Source organism: Periophthalmus magnuspinnatus, chromosome 23 (genome assembly GCF_009829125.3).
Source record: "Periophthalmus magnuspinnatus isolate fPerMag1 chromosome 23, fPerMag1.2.pri, whole genome shotgun sequence".
NCBI lineage: Eukaryota > Metazoa > Chordata > Actinopteri > Gobiiformes > Gobiidae > Periophthalmus > Periophthalmus magnuspinnatus.
The window spans coordinates 9520664-9542949 of record NC_047148.1 but is presented as its reverse complement, the minus strand read 5'-3'; positions in this window follow the sequence as shown (position 1 = coordinate 9542949).

Genomic DNA, 22286 nt, shown 5'->3' with positions numbered 1-22286 from the left:
ACCAGGACATGTGTGGATGGACCCATGGGGGCACAGCTGAGGCTATAGGAGGCAGATAAAAAATTGCGAAGTGCCTTTGGGAAAACCTGTTTTGTTACTATCCTCTACAGATATTATCAATGAAAATCATGTTGGGTGAATTCAATCAAAGAATATTAGATAACCATACCATAACCAACCGTTTGTACCACAATGGAGAAATTGCAGTGCTGTAACACGGGGTACAAGAACAGGCAGGCAGGAGAATTATTTTTAAATGCAATTATGAATAAAGATAAATGACTATTAAAAGTAGACTTAAGTCTAAATGCATGCAGATCCACTAATACTATGTATTCTTGTGCTTTGTGATTTGACACTGCTGTTTTTCTAAGATAAATTCTCTTCTGTTCTGTGCGGCTGTGTGGAAACAGTAGCACTCTGGACTATAGAGGACTTTTATTGAGAGGAACAAACAGTCATCTGTGTTGTGCAGCTGAACTTTCACCCCGTTGCACCAGACTTCTCCAAGCAATGGATAACATGCAATAATCTGTTCTTCCTGCTCCCTGCACTCATGTGGCTGTGAGATATTATCCTAACACACCACGACCTTCGACCTCTGCAACACACTGAGTCACAGCGGGGCCCTTCAGAACAACACAGGCTCGTACTGTGAACCTTACCCCAGAGGAGAACTGCTCACATCTCCACAGAATACACTACTGACAATATGAGACGGTGTTCATATGTGATATAGAATGATTACATATGCATTAGTCATGACAATCTCATGAATAACTAATGAACGATATAATGACACAAACAAATAATACTGTGATTATAATTGTTTTAAGGTATGGTTTGATTACAGAGGAATTTACAAAACTAATTACAACATATAAGCTTTTCTTTGCATTGAGAGGATATGTTCATTACATTTGCATAAGGCTGTGAATTTTAAATTATACCCTTGGTTTAATAGTATTTGCAATTTTGTTTGGTGTCGCAGTTGTGCCAGTACAGCTGTGTATCCACACTGATGTGATTTATTATTTTATTAAACAAAATAATAATAATACGTTCATACATTTTAGATGGTCATTTAAGGCTTGTCAAATGCAAAATACATTTCTTGCAGGATCAAGCCATTATCTCTTGCTGGGAAAAGTAAATAAATATATAAGAATATGTTTTACACACAGGGCTGGTGAAAAGAATTACATAACTGTATGAGTCCAAATGCGTCATCGAGTTTGATTTGACTTACTGTAAATGTCACAATTTCATTATCTTGCCATGCATCCCGAGCATCCTAATTATTCACAGGGAAGGGTTTATAAGTGCGTTTCACAACTTTCAGAGACCAGAGAGTTTTGCTGACATGGTAATGCTAACAATAACTAGCATTCCTGTTTCTCAGACATATTGACGCTTTATAGATGCAGGGAGTACACAGTGGACTTAGGTAGTTTTCACACTGTCACTGGTCAGGTCAGTGTAAAAGCTCCATGTGCTTGGGCCGACATGAACCCAACAGTCGCATTCTGGCCCATAGTAAACGTCCGGTCTGAGAGCGCTTGTCTACGGTGACAGTAAAAGTGCTTGGCTCACATATATTTGTATGAATGGTTGGTGGGGCTGGTGTTTGACACGTTCATCTGACGAGGCAATTTAGATCAACTTAATATCAGGAGGTGAGCCTGTCTGTGTGTCATTCAAAATGTTTTTTCTCCATCAGTGCGTGCAATCCTCACGGCATATTTAGCCACAGTTCGGCGATGAGCTGATGGACTCTCACGTGGCTCATGGTGTGTGTTTGGGGTGAATGATGCACAGTGTCTCTGAACAAGGCCGACCCAAAAGTAAAGTAAACAAAACTAAGGCTGGTGCGCAATGGGTTCAGTCCACAGAGCGGCCCATTTTAAAGCCACTTAGAGCATTGCATTGTTGAATTACTGGTCACATGAACACAGAATGTTTTACACAATTCAATCTACTTCATATCATAGTTTAGTAGCAAAACTTTTCTTAAATTTTCTGTCTTAACCGGAAGTGCCACCATAACAAAACAGTACAGTTTAGTAGCATTTAGAAGTGAGCGGTGGCCAGAATAAGGTAATAAATATAGTTAGATATTATTAATTTAGGCTACTTTTTAATTTTATTCTACTTGCACATAGAGTAGAATAAATTTGTAGCATATTTGACAAGTCTTTTACTATTATGCTAAAACAGTAGGATTTTAATTCTGTTCTTTGTTATTATAATGTAACGTGTGAGCTGTTATGTCCAAGTAATTTCACTGCTAAATCAAGTATATTCATCCATTTTCTTCTGCCGGGTCGTGGGGGCAGCAGTCCAAGCAGGGGCTCCCAGACTTCTCTCACCCCAGACACTTCCTCCAGCTTCTCCGATGGGACCCCAAAGGCCAGCCGAGAGACATAGTTGGCCCGGGGATGCCTTGGGGTCCTAAGTATCTATTCAGTTCAATTCAGTTGTATTTGTTTGGCACGTTCAAAGTGCTTTATATAAAAAGGCAACAAGATATCCTGCCTAGCTAGAACTAAATGCCACAGAGAAGAGGTGGGTTTTCTATTATCTAAAGAATCAAGGATCAAGATCTACATAGAAATACACTTAATTTTGTGTCGTGCAGACTGAGGCGAATGCAATGTTTTTCTAAGTGGCTTGTTCTACATGCACAGATGCTTCCACCAAACATAATTTTGTCCAGACACACATGGAACTGCTTTTAAACAGTACACACATGTTACATGCACAGTCGGCCAGGCGTGAAATGGACTGGCAAAATTATGATACACTGTTGACCCCTGGCACTGTAGCGCTCTCAAAGAACCGCATTCATCCTGAGACTTCTGTGTAACGCTGCTGCAGATTAGCCTTTTGAAAATAAGCAGTTTACAAATAGAATTATGCTCTCAACGCTCGACTAAACTTGATGTATTTTTAGTGCCGTGACGTGGCTCTCTCAGCTTATAAATGCCGTCAAAAATGACAGATTTTCGATTATAGAAGCAGGTTTGTCTGGGTATTGAATGTACAAATCTTTGCTGCGAGTAGGATTAAAGACAGATGAATGTTTTAGCCCGTTTGGTAAAAGAAAATGTGTAGTCAAGTGTCAGAGCTCCACCGTCAGCTTTCTAAACAGTATAATTTATGGTTTTACATGCATAATTTAGCAGGATGGATGGTGATTGCAGCCTGGGAATCAATAGGCTTTGAGCTGTATTGAGTCTGCATGACACAGCAGACATACACAGTGCAGCGTTGGCAACTGTTCGATTCTACACAGAAAAATGTTTTCTCCTCCTGTCTGTAAAAGCACCATCTGATGAGGCGTTCAGAGGAAGGAGGGAAAATGGCTTCATTAGTTTTATTGTTGCAGAATCCATTAGTATGGTAAGTACTACATGTGGTAAATAAAAATCATACTATTTTAAAGATTTTTTTAAATAGTTTCTTAATATTAAGATGTGGTCTTACAGTTCTTATACACAGTAGATGTAGGTCATTCTAAAAGGTCAAACTTTGTCATATTTTTTTCAGTTTTTTGGGTTTTTTAAGGATAAGTGCTTGTTTAAATTGATCAATTAATGTCTGGACTGGATTTTTTTTTATTTATTTATTTTTACAAAAGGTTTCAAAATTGACAAACTCACATTCACATTCACATATACAATCATTTAATATTTCATTCCATTTTAAAGACCTAAATAGGACTTAGACATTGTGTGCAAATCGACATAAACCTCTTCATCTGCAGCAATCAGCAGCTGCTCAGAGGACCACCACATACACCACATACACACCCACCTCCGCCTGCTCCCCTCCCTACCCCTTCAATCTCTCCTTACCTCCTAACCCTGGGGAATGGACCAGCGCCCGCCCGTGTGTACAGTAAAAGCCCTCTCTAATGTGGAGATAGAGGGACCGACCATCTGAAACTCATTTCCACTCTAGAACAGCTGTGGCCGGAGCTTTGAACTGCAGCGATGGGGCAGCCCAGGAATGCCTGGCCGGCCAACGATACAGCAGCACTGCAACAGAAGACAAATTACAGGGAGAGCGCATAGCCACATAACTCAGAGAAACGCCAGCGGTTACTTTAGAGTTTGACGACATCCACTCATTTCTGACGTGTCTGCGACGGCTCAAATCTCTGGCTCTGGAGATGCGTCCCCAGGTGCTCCACAGCTCCTGAGTGGCAGTGAAAGATGGGTCAAATGCTGTGGACAAATTTCCTACAGTCAAGTTTGTAACAAAACCTTACAATGCCATCATGCAGATTTATCCTGGTCCCAATTCTGAATAATTATACTTTTGATTGCAAGGTTTGAATCTAAGTTTTTGTCTATGGAATGTGCCACATAAAGACATCAAGCTTATCTATCTCCCTGGAAAAGAGTCTAGGTATTGATGTAAATTAATTATCAAGATATAAATAGTTATGCCATACTGCAAAACCTTCAAGGCAAAGCTATACAATCTCCATACGACGAGCAGGTGGTCGAAAATGTATGCAGTGGACCTTTGATATTAGAAAGCGCTAAATAGGATTAATGCATTTTCATTTTAAAGTGCTTTTCTCTGCTGTCTACTTTCCCCTGAGTGTTGTGCCCCTGCCCTCTCCGTCAGGTGACTGCATAATCCACTACAGCGCTGCCTCTAATGTGTCACTGCCCTGTTCTTTGTGACGCGAGCCATTTTTCAATCAGCACCAGCCACTGCCCTAATCCCGTTTTATTAGCCCAGTTAGCCTAAATATAGACACATGCGCACGCCCCCACCACAAATTCACAAAACGGAGGCTAATGACTGCAGTATTCATATTAAGCAGCTTAGCTTGTGTAAGGGCCAGTGTCTCTTAAAAATACCGCCAGGACTCAGAAGGGATTATATCAGCAAACTGAATTTATCTGCATTTTAGAAAATACCAAAGTCTAGATTGAAATCAGATTAGCGTGACAATGGTGCAAAACAACAAAAACATTTAAAGTATTACACAATTGCGTTAATCTGAAATTTTACAAAGCCATTTTTGTCATAGACTGAAATGAAAAAAACTGTGATATTTTGTGGGAGCTTTTATATATTGCCTTATATGGTGTTTGGGAGTGCATTTTAACTGCACGTAAAGGGTAGTATGGGACAGCAGCTGTGTTGAATCTCGCCACAAATGTCTGACCATAACTGAACGTACAGATATTTTTAGAAACCCAACTATCAGAGGTTATTCAAGCGTGAGCACATGGGAGGCAGAATTTTTGTCTCCTCTTTTAGCCGAGCTGTCATGATCTATTACCATGCGCTTGCAATATATATTCATTTTGTTACAGCAGTGTGCGGGAGTGTGCACTGTATGCCCCCAGCTTTTTGTAGATCCAAAATGGTGCAGCGCCGCCGAGCCCCTCAGTGTAGAGTAGTATCCTACGCAGGGAGAGAGAGAATTTTGACAAAGTGCCAAGCCGACCTCGATTCCCCCCACTCTCTGTACTAGTGTGGGTCTCCGCGTTCATGTTGCAGCTGTCTGTTGCAGAGTTGTACTGTAGCCACTTAAGCTAGCTTGGCTTACTTCTCCCGGATCTCCTCATGCACTCTCTGCTCGTAACCCAATCCCCACGGCAACGCTTCTTCCCCACCACCCAATCCCAAATGGAGCTATACCTGTATTCGCATGCACACTCCAGCACAAAATGCACTTATTCAGCCATATTCATAAGCGCTGCTGCTATTTCTATACGGGGTCTTTTTAGGTAAAGCAGTTTGGATTGCGATCTGGAGTTGGACCAAATTCCTACTCACATTTAGAGTACAGTAGGTCACAGAGGAGATGATGTACTATGCTGTGTATGCTGAATTTGAACCTGCGTGTGTTCAAATATCATTGTAGTTTTACAAAATAAGGTCAAGAACAAAATTCTAAAGAACTAAATTCTGGATTTCAAATTATAACGTGTATGTTATTGTCACGTTGAGTGTTTAATGTTTTGATCTAACTCAGTAAAACAGATGGAATGTATTTATTGCGCTAACTCCAGCATATTTACGTTGAAGCTGCTTGCTGGACACATTGATTAATATGCACTGTCCTAATAAGAATGAATAAATACAAATATTAAAAGCATTGAATATGGTTGAGTGGTGCATCCTGCATCTGTCCCACTGTCTCACTCTGCTCCCGCCACAAGAAACTCATTGACCTGGATCAGAGCAGAGCCGCGCCCCTGCTTCCAGCCTGCTGCTGCTGCAAAGACTCTGGGGAGCCCCCGGTGGCCAAGACAAAAACTACACTCCTTAGAAACATCCAGCACCACAAGGGCATCAAGTTTGTCACAGATTTTGTAAGACTGACTCTGCAAGAGAGGTACAGAACAAAAAGCTGTGTGTTTTTGAAGAATGGCTCTAAATTAATCATGGGAAAATGTCCTGAGGAGAACGAAATAAAGGAATATAATTTTTGAAGCTCAATTGCCCTTCAAGTTTAAATGTACAGTGGGGCAAAGGGGATCATAAGGCTCTGTGTCCTCCCGCTGCTACCAGATATTGACGTGAATCTAAACTGTTATCTAAATGCATGCTTAAGTATATAATTCTATAAAATACAATATAAAACAAAAATGGTTACCTTAATGCAATAACAAAGTTTCATTGTGTTAGAGAAGCCATGTTTCAGAATGAGAATTAGAACTGGAGTTGGCATCAGATGGGAGGCTTACAATTATTTTATGTAATTTGTGGTATTTGTTTGTATACATTTGGATTGCTCTGTACATGACTCATAAACTATAAAAATCTTAGATGAGAGCCTGTCTTTTCTCAGTACAGAGAGTGGATAGTGACAGCTGAAAGAGTTATTTCAGTCTCACTTTTGTATCTTAGCTGCACTGGGCTGTCAGCTCTGGCACAACATTTCTTTATGTTCCCTAAACAGACTTTTGAAGTACTACTTTCACAGATGTACAAAGGATTCAAAAGGGTTTTTGTTTTATGGTTTTAATGTCAGGATATACAATAGGGAGAAAATAAACATGGTCACGTTTCCAGTAAAGACAAAATCACCTATATTATTATTATTATTATTATTATTATTATTATTATTATTATTATTATTATTATTATTATTATTATTATTATTATTATTATTATTGTTATTATTATTATTATTATTATTATTATTATTATTATTATTATTATTAGTATTATTATTATTATACTTTTAATATTCAAAACATATTGGACTAAACAGTACGTAATGTAGTCTGATGTAATAGTGGTACAAAAAAATCCAAAATTCCTAAAATCCAAATTCTTAAGATTTGATTTTCTGGCACACCCAGTTACAGTAAGAGGAGTAGCTCAGTATGAAAGTAAAAGTGAGAGTGACGTTCAGCATAAACAAGACAATTAGTTGACAGGGAGAAACTGAAAAAGCTATTTCTGTGCATGACAAGTTGAACATTTGGTAAAACCACTTAAACTTGTCCTCGAATACTACAAACACTCACTACAAATACTTAAACCACTCATTGTGATCTCCCTGCTCCTCCCTCTGCAGGCCGCTCCTTTTCCACTGAGCCCTTCTCATCCTCATTCAATAACACAGTGTGCACTTCAGGCCCATATTCTGATCTAATCACTGCAGCGTAGAGGGAGCACTCAGCACTGCCAGGGGCCGGTGCAGCTCAGGTCAAGGGCACCCTGACTCCAGTACAAAGGCCAAAACTACATATTCTTTCATCCCTCCAAGTACAGTTACAACCTTTTACCACTGAGATTATTAAAAGAAGACCAGGGAAGAAAAGGAAGAGTTTCAGGGAGTCTCTGATTCATACTGATCTTTCTATCACAGAGAATCATGTCACAAACTTTAATGGGATTTATTTCTAGTACTGGATAAGTGACATGCCCTTGATTACCAACACAAATAAAGGATAACAAGAATACAGATCAAGTATGTCATCATAACATTAGATGCGACTGATGACCCAGATAGGTGCTACATACTGCAAAAAGACAAAAAGACAAAACTTACTTGGAAATCAAATGGAATACCATACCGTACCATACCATACCAACTTAATGTATAAAAAAGTTGCAATACAACTATTAAATGCATAGGAAACAATAAGTTAAGTTAATTAACAGCAAGAAACCTACATCTCATTTGTTAAAAGCCAATGAAAAAAGGTGTGTTTTCAAGAGTGATTTAAAAACAGGTAGAGACTCGATCTGTCTAATCTCTAATAGCAATTGTTTCCACAGCCGTGGGGCAGGAACAAAAAACGCATGGTACCCAAAGAAGCTTGCGTTTAGTCTGCGAGACAGCAAACTACAACTGATCTGCTGACCTAAGAGTGCGAGAGGGGGCATAAGGGTGGATCAGGTCAGCAAGGTAGAAGGGCACCATGCAAACACTTAAAGGTAAATAAAAGTGGAGCGGAGAGAAGCTAAAATAGATGAGATGCTCTTGTGTTTTCGGGTTCCAGTTAAGAGTCGAGCCACTGAGTTTTGGACACTTTACAAACGGTATTTTGGCTGACATCAGCACAGAGTGCATTAGTCCAGTCTGGCTGTCTCAAACACGTGTATCACGGTGTTTTAGCTGTAACTTTTCCATCTTTATTTATTAAGAATCTTGTGAAGGTGAAAAGAAATCCAGCTAAATACCTCAACCTTTGTCCAACTGTGTTTCTCTGCTGGTTTAGTTAACTGTTAAACCTAGGAATGCCAAACACTAAGCACTAAAAACATAGTCCAGTTGAATTCTTGTATAGCACTGCGTTAAGGCAACACTGTATCTTTCTGGAAATGGCCCGTTGCCTGCCTGATTCCATGGAAATAAAAGTTAAAACCATACTTACCAAACATTCACCACTGAGATATGGAATAGTATGGAACAACATTTCCATGGAAAGCCTCCTCCAGGCCAAATGACGACTAGTTTTGTGAGGATGAAAGAGAGTCTTTCTTTCTTTATTCTTTTTTGTCAGGGACCATGTACAAATTCATCTTACAAAAGAAAAGATGATTTGTACCAGATTTAGCTACTGCTACTTTCCATGGGCAGTCCCTGGACACATAATAAAAATACAATTTCATTACAATTACATTATAAGACAGTTCATCATTAACATTAGGAGTTAAAGACAATAAACTCTCCCTATGTCCAATACAGTATGTTCCTATAGTCCATGTATATATATATATATATATATATATATATATATATATATATATATATATATATATATATATATATATATATATATATATATATATATATATATATATATATATATATATATATATCTACACTATAGTCATTATTCATCCACTCTTGGTGATGGTAAGCTACTACTGTACCACCTATCATTCACACACACATCACTTTCATATTAGGCAATGTGGGTGAAGTGTCTTGCCTAAGGACACAATGACAGAACTTGGCCCGAGCGGGACTCAATCCTCTGACCTTGAGGTGGGGGACCAAAGCTCTAACCACTGAGCCACTGTTGCCCCAAATCTAAAATCTAAAATGTGCTTTTTCAATTTTTTTGTAAAATAAGATGAGGACACATCTAACCCTAACCCCTAAAACTGCTTTTATTTTAACCTATTGTTTGGCTTACACTGTGGGGCTTTAATTCACCACACTAAGTTTAAAACTATGTCTCATCTTTTAGCATTATAAAATAAGTCTTAAAACAAAGGTGTGATACTGATTCATTTCTGAGTAAAGCCTATAGTTTTTATTGTATAGTTAAAAAAAAGCATTCTTTTAATCAGGACTCCACCAACTTTTCTACAATTTTTTGTTTCTAGTTATCCATGACAGTCTTTAAATATGCGTTAAGACAAGCAATGAGTAAAGACTAAGCTTCTCCTTACATTACATTACAACTTATTGGAAAACACATGTATGTTGACATTCCAGTTCTTCAACTTCAGCCTGCACATCGTGCAGTCACAAGATCAGTGTGATTTGCATATAGTACTAAGTCTGTTTAAATAACTTAAAGGTTAACATCTCAAAATACCATAATGTCTACGCAAGCTGTTCTCCAGAACAGAAGTGGCCACAAATGTACAATATTGAAGTATAATTTTGCAGCGTTATTTGCAGAAAAAGACCATCTTACATAAAATACCATAACAAGTTTGCAATTTGTTTTCAAATTTAAGTAAGCTATATAATGTACATGTTGAGAATATCAAATTATTTAAACATTTCTGTTTGTTCCATTGCTCCATATGCTTTAATTTTTCAAATTTTTGTACTCAAATACTTCAAATACTTCATATTATGAATCATATGTCACACCCAGACACTTTTACAATTACACTTGCATAGTTTCCCCAAATAGATCTACCTGTACTATTAAATGAGTATTGAGTTGTTGGTCTACTACTTTGTATTTTTACTTGAGTAAAATTATTTTGAAGTAATATTACTCTTACTCCAGTACAATTTTACCTACTTCACCCACCTCTGGCTCTATTTAATTAACAGGTACCACTTGTCCCCGCTGGTCAAATTAAAAATCACTCTCATTATAGGGTTTGAATATAAGACATGTATTCTATACCCTACATAGACACATACACTGTGGCTTTATCATGGTTCTAGACATGGTTTGTCACCCCCTCTGCCCCACTCCCCTCTCTCCGTGATTCAGACATGATGACCACTTTCTGTTCTGCATCCAAACCATGTGACCAGAAAAGTCCAAGAACATTCCAGCACAAAGCCAGCACTCTTCTATTAGCTGACAATTACCCAAACAGAATCCTATCTGATTAATCAAAGTCAGCTCTTGATGTCCCTTAAAGATGTAGGCGAATCTTATTCTTCCTAATTGTGTTCAACAAGCCTCTGTTCCATCACTGTTAACAGCAGGTTTGATCCAGTTAGAGCCAGAGTAAAGGCAACACACTGTTTAGTGACGTCCAATATTTTTTGGGTTAGCAGTTGTGTAACCTCATTAAGACCCGGCGCCCTGCATGTGGGAAATGTGTCATTGCTTTGTCCGGTCTCTGATTGGCTAAGAACATCACACTCCCATTCCTATGCCCCGCCCCTCTCTTCACATGAGGAGCGGGAATACTCAGACGCTGCAGTGTGGTAGCCATAGCAACTGCCATTTCAGGAGAGTAGCCTCAAATCCCCTTTTCCACTCCACCGCCTCTCCATTTTGGATTTCTGATATCAAGATTTCTTTTTGTGTGTCAGTGTTGCAGATAGATTGCAGAAACAAAATGACTTGAAAGATAAGAAGGCCTTTGTATGTCGATAAATGAGATGTTAATGTTAATGTTAATTGTTACCAACATATCCTATAAAAGTGCTGACATACACACTGCCCCGCATACTGGTGCTGAAACACGTACAGTGACACATTTCAAAGTCAAATAATGTGAATATAGATGTCGGTTATATGATTTTACTTTAAGACATACACAGAAATCTCAACCTAAACATCATTGGTTGAGAGGTTAGACCCACTGACCCACAGGTTGGCGGTGCGATTCTAGCTCTCACAGATGAATGCCGTTGTTGTGTCCTTGGGCAAGACACTTAACCCACCTCGCCTCCAGCGTCTGCCGTGAATCAGTTTATTTGAAGTATATTCACAAGCTCTTTTTCCCCATTCCTAACGTGCCTCACAATTATTGGTGTAACTAAAGAATAAAATGAAAGTACACAGATTAAATATAACTTTTTATCTCAAGATGGCAGCACTAAAAATGTAAAAAAAAGTGATATATTGTTAACAAAATAAAAAAATAAAAAAACTAAGTTGCTCTGTATTGCATAAAATAGCATTGATATAATTTATTTTACAGGCCTAGTCACTAATGAAACCTCAAATAACGTTTACACCAAAGCCTAAGGTCTATTTTCCATCCCTCTATACCTGACAGAATGGTCTATTGACAATATATTATGAATACGCACATTATGTTGTACCGCAGAGCTAGCCACCATGGACGGAAGGAACGCTCACTACTATGCAATTTATTATTTTTAGTGTTTAAATTCAAGGAAAAATACATTAAATCTTAAAGCTCTTAAAAGTCACAGAGCAAAGACGGGAAAACACTGAAGACTCGCATTGATAAACAGCCATTTCACCTCTTACCTATAAAAGTGAAATGTTACTTCTTTTCATATTAGACTGACTGAGATTGGGGCAAATGCATTACAAATAGGTTATATACTTTAGTCTCTGTCAAACATCTTTCAGGAAAAAGTCTCTGCTCAAAAAGATAAACCTAAAAATATCCAAATTTACCACTTGTTTGTCCTGGTGTAACCCTGCTCGACGGCCATTTTTCAGCAGTGTTGATTCTCTTTAGTGCTGTTTACTTCCTCATTATAGAGCTGTCAGTGGTCGTTAGTGGCTGATAAATTCATTCTGGTAAACAGTGAGTGAGTGGGCTGCTCCTGCTAATGTATATGACTGCATTAGATTTTCCTAGACTCCGCTCCTGCGTCATGCGTGCATCATTTTCCATCAGGCAGGTGTTTGTGTGAGAGTTATCAAGGTCGAAAGCGTTCTTGGAAATCTCCGTAGCGCACAGAAGCACTTCCTGGTTTGGTAGCATCACTGACCATAACCTGGCTGCTGATTGGTGAGTCACATCTTCCGACGCACCCAGTTTATGGAGAGCTTTGGAGGTTCTAATGAATCATGATGCTGCTGCTGGGAAGGGAGGGGCGGAGAGAGAAAAGGAGAGAGCGAGGCCGGAAGCACAGACAAGAGAATACTAAATGTGCTTTCTCCGGGCCCACCAAACTGTGTGAGGGTACATTTGAGTTTTAAAGAGGTGGAAACGTAATACGCTTCCATTAAGTGGCATTATCTAAGGTGCCTGAAATAATGGTGGAAACATTTATAACTAGGGCTGCAATGGACCCTTTTGCACCCCTTTAGACTCAGGCCTGGCTTTCTCCCAGTTAAGTTGTAGAGGTGGGTAGAATAGCAAGAACAATAGTGTTAAAAAAAAAATGAATTATGTAAAAAAATTAAAATGAAATCTAAAAATACAACTCAGGAAACAGTTGGGAGTTATGGAGGTGCTTGGATTGTTATGCATTATAGCATTAAACATATAATAATACATGTTTTAATGCATTTTAGAGCAATAAAAACACCTGTAATTGAAAAAAAATAAGAAACATTTAACGCTACAACCTGGAATAATCAAGGTAGAGCGATAAGAGCTACATGGAGACAAGCAGGTGTTATACTCTTCATCAGAAATGCAACTATCCAAATGTTTTTAGTTTTTTAAGATAAGAGAAATGACATAATGTGAATATAAATGCCACCTTGATTTCCATGTAAATAGAATCTCAGACATGGATTTCTAAAAAACAAAACAAAAAAACACCCTTATATAATTAAAGCATAACACAATTTGATCCATGTCACTGTCACATGAAATAATAATTAAACCCTCAATTAGGACATATGGAGAACAAATGGAAAAAGCCGTTGAGCTTAATACTATTGGAAGGGCGCAATAAAACGAGAGAACCGGGCAGTGTAGTGGGGATGACTGTGGAGTGGGCGGAGACTGGGGAAAACCTGCAGTACAACACAGTTTGAATAATTCATGTTGCCAGAGCGGGAGACACGCACAAGACAAAGATGAGCCGAAGGAAGCGAGGATGCGGGAAAGGAAGCGGGAGAGGAAGAACGTGTCTGAAGAACGATGAGAGGAAAGGAGGAGAGGTGTCGATGAGGAGGAGAGGTGACGAAGGAGGGACGGCGCGGCGCTCTGAACGACATGTTCCCGACACTCCGGTCACGTTTGCTCTGTCTGTCTGCCTGCTGCCCCCACACACACGCACACACATGACACAAGCACACACGCTAGCATCCGAGTGTTAAATTCAAAGGGACACGGCTAGCACATGATGCGGCTAGCACATGCACGAGCACATGGACCGGGCAGAGTGAGGGAGCAGGCTAGCGTGATGAGAGGGCTAGCGTGATCATCAGTGGGTTTTTTTCTATTGAGAACAGCAATATAAAGCAACAGGAAATGACATGGCAATGGTACAGATGAAAAGTATAGATAAGTATATTCCCATGTGAAAGCTTTCCTAATAGTTTAAGGATGTAGTTCACTCTGCTTAGCAACCAAACCATGTCCTTAGGTTACCCCTTGCATGTGACACAGTTTGTTGCCAAAAAAATAAGGACATTTGAGGACAATACATAGTGACTCTTTTGTATTTGCACACATGAAACAAAATATGCAGATTTTTACAACAAAGGTTATTAGATAGAAGTATTTCGGCTCATTAAGTAAATATTATTGACTTCTATTTACATTATATTCTACAACTTTACAGCAAGTGTATATTCATTATGTGTTAACCAATACATTGCACTGTGTAGTATCTAGGACAACACTCATTGTAAAAGTAGCAACAGTGTACTTTTGGAGGACTGGGCTGGAACTTAGTGTCTTTGTGTCTCGACGACCAGACAGCTGCCTCTGCACAAATTCTTGAACAGACTCTGGTGAGAAATTATAGCAATTGCAAAGTCAAACTGCAATATAGGCAAAAGTATGATGGTTGATTTCGACATTTGTCCTATAATTCTATAACGGGACGCTTGTAGTAACTCTGCTCCCACACAGACGAGTATATTTGGTACATCGCAGTTACACACACGCTGAGCATCTCAGTCGGAAGCCGGTTCACACACTGGATGCATCATATGATTGGGTTGCCTCAGACGCACATACATGGACACGGTGTTCTCGCCATAGCCCGTGGGAGGATGTTTAATATACTGCCAGGACATGGAGAGAGGCAGACAGGGAGAGGCGAGAGACGGAGGTCAAATGAGGAGACGGATATAGAACAAGAGAGCAGAGGAGGGAGAGATTAGGAACACGGAAGTACCATGTTGGAAAATGTCAAGGAGTGCAAGAAACAAAGACACTAGAGCATATGAGTGCTGTGGTGATGACTTTAGGGTTTTGCTGAAGGTAGGGGTGATACTTACACAGAATAGTCATGCCATTAAAGCAGTGAATAAAACCACTGTTAACACTCTCTCTATTTGCAGCTAAGCCTGATATGCATCCATCTTATGAAATGTCAAAATACTCTTAAGGATAATGACTTGTATATGGTATGATATATTGGCTGTAAATCAAAAGGGAGCAACTTATCATCATAATAACTATGTGGGTTGCTCCTTTGCATGGTTCAACCCAGCAAAGTGTTCATACTTTCGTTTGGTTTACATCAGACGCCCTTACAAGTTTTTCAACATTTCAAACATGTATTATTTTACTTCCATTTGTCCTCTTCTAACCCATCGTTCAGTGCTGGGACCTCTGGGCCTATGGGACCTCCTTGCTGCCCATTACCATTGTGCAATTTATGTACTATGATAAGCGATTTAAAGGGCCACAATGTAACTTTTCTGGTTGTTTCCATAGAGATGTCATTGCCTTGATAAGAATATTCCACAGTATGGCCATAAACTTTTATAGCTTTCATTTATTGTGTGTTCGCTCGCCTCTCCACAAATCTGACCAGAAACTTGTCAGCCGCTTGGCTCTATGGCGACAGATAAGTTTAAAGCAATTCTGCGGAACATTACAGACAAAGCAATGTCATCACCATGGAGACAAGGGAACCCTCCACCAGAAAAGTAACCTTGCTCACCTTTTAACGACAATAAAGCCCCTATAGATTATTCCACCATTTTTACACGTGCCAAACCACATACTTTAAGAGCAATGTTCTCAGGTTGCTATGAATACTCCACTGTTACCAGACATGTGATAGCAACTTGAAGACATTTCAACAGTCTTGGTACACGGCAGCACACGATGTACAGACAAAACATGATCTCCGTGGTGAGGAGAGAGATGCTCTTCACCCAGACAGACAGGCTGGGATCAACTGAGGAGACAGAGGAGGCAGGCGCAGCACGTTTGAGGTCAAAAAAATAAAAAAGCATTTGAGAGACCGGGGAAAAAATGCATGCTGGGAAGAGGAGAGAGAGAGAGATTTTGGGAGGGTGGGAAGAGGGAAGATAGACAGGCGATGCTGCAGTGTGAACTCTTTGTCCCTGGCGCATCTCTTACACACACACACACTAGCATCCAAAATAGAGAGTATTGCGCAGAGGGAGTGTTTTAATAATACCAAGAAGAAAACACAGCATTTGAGTAATTGCAATGGTTTCATCAATATAACATTATACACACTTGATACTTCAACATCCACTAATGGCATCGTGTCAAGCCAAATGCAGTTTATAGAAGATGTGGCGTTTCAACCATCAGCATCTGCACAAAGTAATCTCAGAAATAGATGCGTTCCAAAGTACACCAAAAGGAGCACTGCCAAATGAGAAAAAGATACAGAACAAGGGCTACTCCAAGTCTTAGCCTATAATGAACTGTGAAAAATCAATGGAGGACAAATAAGGATTTCTGAACTCTATTGGGATTCATCTAATAATGTAAAGTAAATAAGAACTAGGCAGTGACACAGTTGACATAATGGCGTTTAAAATAGATATACCAGGCAGAGGCAGTGTGGTACTAATGCAGAAGCGAGACAGTGATTGGCTGACTCCAGACGATGGTGCAGTGCAGACAGACATAAACACACATACAATATACACACACAGTCACACACACGTGCAGAGTGGAGCGTACTAGTGGCATTCAAATTCACTTCAGAGGGTCAGACGAGGAGAGAGTCTGCCTCCTTTGTTCTGGGAAAGCACATGGTAACTTCAAGTGCTGGCCTAATTACATAGCTTTACATTTGAGTTAATTAAAAGGACATTATGATTCTTGTCTTTGTGCGGACTCGCCCTCACCTCGGTGCCCTGGAATAAAGCACTTCAGTCACATTGTATCAGCCAATATCACACACTGTGCTCCCTCCAGAGACGCACGAGTAGACTGCACCGCACTGCCACAGCTCGGCATATTGGTGGCATTTCAGTATGTCACGATTTTGACAAAAAGAGAAGCACAATTGTCAACAGTGTATATTATGGAATAAGGGTAAAATCTTAACTGAAATAACCATGTATATACAGTTGAAACCCGAAGTTTGCATACACTGTATAAAAAGATACATATACTTTTTTTTCCTCACTGTCTGACATGAAATTAGACTAGATTTTTCCTGTTTTAGATCAACTAGAATTACCAAAATTATTTCTATTTGTTAAATGCCAGAATAATGATAGAAGGATTTTAGTTTAGACATTTTTTCATTACTTTATTCAAAGTCAGAAGTTTATATACATTTTATTAGCATTTGATACCTTTGCCTTTAAACTGTATGTCTTGGGTCGAACGTTTTGGATATCGTTCCACAAGCTTCTTTCAATAATTAGCAGTAATTTTGTCCAAGTCCTCCTGACAGAACTGGTCTAACCGAGCCAAATTTGCAGGCCGCCTGGCTCACACACGCTTTTTCAGGTCTGCAGATACATTTTTAATAGGATTGAGATCAGGGCTTTGTGATGGCCACTCCACAACATTGACTTTGTTGTCCTTAAGCCACTTTGTAACCAGTTTGGCAGTATGCTTCGGGTCATTGTCCATTTGGAAGACCAATTTGCCTATCTGACGTCTTGAGATGTTGCTTCAGTATTTCCACATGAGTTCTTTCCTCATGAAGTGAACCCTCCTGCAGCAAAACAACCCCACAACGTGATGCTGCCATCTCTGCATTTCACAGTTGGAATGGTGTTCTCAGGCTTGCAAGCTTCCCCCTTTTTCTTCCAAACGTAACGATGCTCATCATGGCCAAACAGTTCTATATTAGTTTAGTCAGACCACAGGACATGTCTCCAAAAATTAAGGTCTTTGTCCCTGTGTGCATTTGCAAACTGTAATCTGTCTTTTTTATATTTCTTTTGGAGTAATGGCATCTTTTTGTCAGGGTGGCCTTTCAGCCCATGTTGGTACAATACTCGTTTCACTGTGGATACACTTTTATCAACTTCAGCCAGCATCTTCAGCAAGGTCTTTTGTTTTTGTGGATATGCACATTTCAGACCAAAGCGTGTTAATCTCGGGGACACAGAGCCCGTCTCCTTCCTGAGCCGTACGATGGCTGGACATTCCCATAGTGTTTATACTTGCATATAATTGTTTGAACAGATGAACGTGATACCTCCAGGCATCTGGAAATTGCACCCAAGGATGAATCAGACTTGTCCACAATTCTCTTCCTGATATCTTGGCTGAGTTCTTTTGACTTTCCCATGATGTTACACAAAGAAGCAGTGTGTTTCAAGTGTTCAAATACATCCACAGGTGTGTTTCAGAACCTTTACCAAATGGTTTAAATGCATAGTAATCTCACTGTATGTAAACTGACTCTGAAGAAAGTAATGGCTAACTGGCTTAAAAAAAAAAAAAAAAAAAAAAAAAAAGTTTAATGTGATTTCATGGCAGATTGAGGGGGAAAAAAAGCATATGTGTCTTTTTATATAGTGTATGCAAACTTTTGGTTTCAACTGTATATATTCTTTGGATTATCTGATATCAAACATCTTTCTGGAATATGCAGTTCACTACACCAAATTAATACTCCTCATGTTGCAAAGTCCAATATAAAAAAAAACGCAAATGTAAAATTATTGAAAATTATAGTTTCATCCAAGCTCTTCATTCATGTTAAATCTATTGGCTAATCTGATCAGGAATGCATGAATGGTCACGGAAATACATTTTTTTTTTTTACATGAATCATACAGAATGGGATTGTATTAGTGTTTCAAATCGTGACATTGTCTGCTCTGATGCCTCCACCCGAATGGTCCAGGTTAGCAGAGCTCAGCACATGGGTGACATTTCACACAATCTCTCCTCTCTGCTTTATCATTTCTACTCTTTCATCACCACTCCTTCATCCATCCCTTTATCATTTGAAAGCCAAATCTCTCCTTCCAGACTGCACTTGATTTCCTCCCAAGCTGTCAGGATGAATCACAATTTGAGCTTGAATGTGGATCGCTTGTTAGGCAAAGGTTAGAGGAAATGAATAACACTCCAAATAACGGAAAGAATGGTGTGTCTTTCACAGCCTCACGTGTGAGAGAGAGAAAGAGAGAGAATGAGAATGATGGACAGAGAGGAAGAGGAAAGAAGAGAGAGAGAGAGAGAAAGGGACAGAGACACAGATAGAGAGTGGTGGCGTGTTTGAACCATTGTAACGGTCATGGTCTTGTCAAATGACTATTACTTTATGCCTTCTCATGAGTTTTATTTAATTAATGAATAATTACAGTTTATATAAATAGTCATTAGTCATTCTCCAAGTTTTAATAAAGAATGCATTTAGTTTATAAAAGCCTGGTGGACATACACAGACGGACCTGATGTTTGTTGTGTGTCTGGTTGTTGTATTTCACTATTATACTGTGCTTTCACCATGAACAAAACAGCTGTAAATCCTACTTAGACTACAGTAAGAAAGCTTTACTGAGCCTATCTGCGCACAATTCTGTCTTCTATACAATTTTGGCTGTTAAAAATGTGAATGCTGACAATGAAGCTTCCCAAAGCACTTGAAGGTCTCATTGGCAGTTTTGAAATGCAGATGATATCAAATTTTACCTTTTATATTTTATTCTATTTTTTTTTTACATTTTACATATATTTTATTACTAGTAAAAGCCAAAGTTAAATCTGTCAACTCAACAGAACTTTGTAGGAGTGAAGACGTTTCATCCAAGCTGCTTCTTCAATTCTGGTCAGATTGTTGGTGGACACTGCCTTATATCTAAGGGAGGAGCTAACTACACTGAACTGAAACTGTAAACAGCTGTTATCTACAGGTGCATCCTGGCCTCGTTTCCACACACTCCAGCCATGCATTGGTACCGATAGGTGGATGACCTGGAACCCTTTACTGCACATATTAATGCTGTGGATCCAAACATCAGGTTCACATGGGAAGAAGCCAAGGAGAACAAACTGGCCTTCTTAGATTGTGCAGTAATTATAGGAGTGGACCGGGGTCTCCTGGTAGAAGTCTTCAGGAAACTGACACACACTGGCCAATACCGGCTGTGTAATTCACACCATCCACTGCAGCACAAACTGTACTGTACAACACAGAGCTTAAGTGGTGCCCACAAACACAGAGGGAAAAGTGAAGGAGGAACAACACTTTTAGAAAGCCCTCTCGGCTTATCATTATCCAAAATGGGCGTTCAATAGATCTGAGAGCTAAAAAACAGGACACCAGAGAATCTGAACCTAGAAGGAAAGTAAAGTGAAGAGTGCAGTGAGTGTAACATTGGAGAAACTAAACAGTCACTCCATGAATGTATGACACCATCGCAAGAGTTTCTCTAGATCCCAGTCCGCCTTACATCTCCATCTCAAAGACACTAACCACTCCTTTGAAGATAGTGAGGGTCAGATCTTAGCCAGAGAAAAAAAATGGTTTGAGATGGGAGTTAAAGAATCTATTTATGTTAAGAAAAACATTTCTTCCTTGAACAGGAATGAAGGCCTTAGACATCACCTGTCCCCAATTTATAATTCCATCCTCAGATCCAAAGGAAACAAAGAGAACAATAGAGCAAGCCAGTAGGGCCATTAAAGGTTGAATGGAGGAACTGTAAACAATAGCTGTGTACAGTTTCAGTGTAGTTAGCTCCCCTCAGACAGATATAAGGCAGTATCCACCAGCAATCTGACCGGAACTGAAGAAGCAGTTTGGATGAGCAGCGAAACGTCTTCACTCCTACAACATTTTGTCCAGTTGCCAGATTTAACTTTGGCTTTTACTATGGATCAGACCTGGACGACTGAGGGATTACACAGATACATTTTGTACTTGTGTCTTGTATATAGTTCTAATCTATGACACCTATGGATCATTATGTTATAATGTGCTCATTTTAAATTGAAATATTTATCTAAAATTACTTAATAAAAGAAACAAGTTCACTGATTTCGGCGTTAGAAAACTGTGGTGGTCAATGAGAGCTGACGTCACGGTGAACGTCATCACAACAAGAATCTGTGTAGCTGTTGGCGACTCTTATGGATAGCTGCAGATCACACTAGTGAGTAGCTATCGTAACGTCAGGGGGATCAAAGATACAGACTCGGGGTAAAAGTTGGACAGTTTATTGCAAACGAGGAAATGTGAATGTTGGATGACAGAACAGATAGTAGAGAATGGGGTTGTAGGCTGATGTCTTTGAGCCGGTTGTTGGAAATTGGGTCAGAGGCTGAGGTGTTCATAGCGGTCGTGGAGAGCTGGGTCGGAGGCAGAGGTGCTGGGTAGTTCCAAGCAGCGGGATCTGGCAAAAAACGAGAAAAAAATAGCTGAGTGTTGTGACCATAATCACAAAAACTAGACTGAGCCAAGCGGAACTGTACCACAGAGGATAGAGGAATGATTTGACGGAGTGTATGGGATCCTCAATCCCTTTGTACTCCCAAGGTGCAGGCTTGATTGCCCATGGGCTGCAGGTGTGTAGTTGGTGGTCCCAGCGTCTTCTCCCAGCTTCAGACAAGGACACAGAAGGGAGGGGGAAAGACAGCACAGAAACACAGGAACAGACTAGGATCTTGACAGTTGAACGTTTCATTTGTACCAAAATGACTACGCGGCTACCGAATCCTATGCATATGATTGATTAAGAAAATAAAATTGAAGAACTAAGTAGAGAGCAGTGGGCGTTTGTCAGTGGCGATTGATCAGCTTTATGGCATCTTGAAGATAAGCAATTGAAGTTTGCTCAAACACTCACTAATCTCTCCAAAAATACAAATAAATAGTTGGTCCCAATTGAGGGTGAAGAAAAACTACTCTGGTTCTCCAAAAAGTGGGTCACCATAAAAAAAACAAGAGTAACATAGTGAGTTATTTTGAAATTTTGGGTAAAGTCACTGAACCCGACATCACAGAATACAACAAAGACATCACACCCTCTATATATTAACCCTCAAGCCTCTAATATCACACATCTCCCAAAGGACAGCTTCATTATAACAAAGGAATACCCCTGCTGACATAAAGGCATTATATGTGTCTCTGCTCTCCACTGGGCATTCAATTACATAGTATGCATAACTTTACAGTATTAATTAGTGCTAATGCTTAGATGTGCCTTTGATATTTCATATAAAGGCCAGTGGAACAGCTTAAGGGTCAGAAGTGACATACTGTGTGGTCTAATTGAGTTGTATGTAAGGGGACTGTCGCGTATCCTTTTTATGGCACAGATAGCTGCTGGTGGTACCAC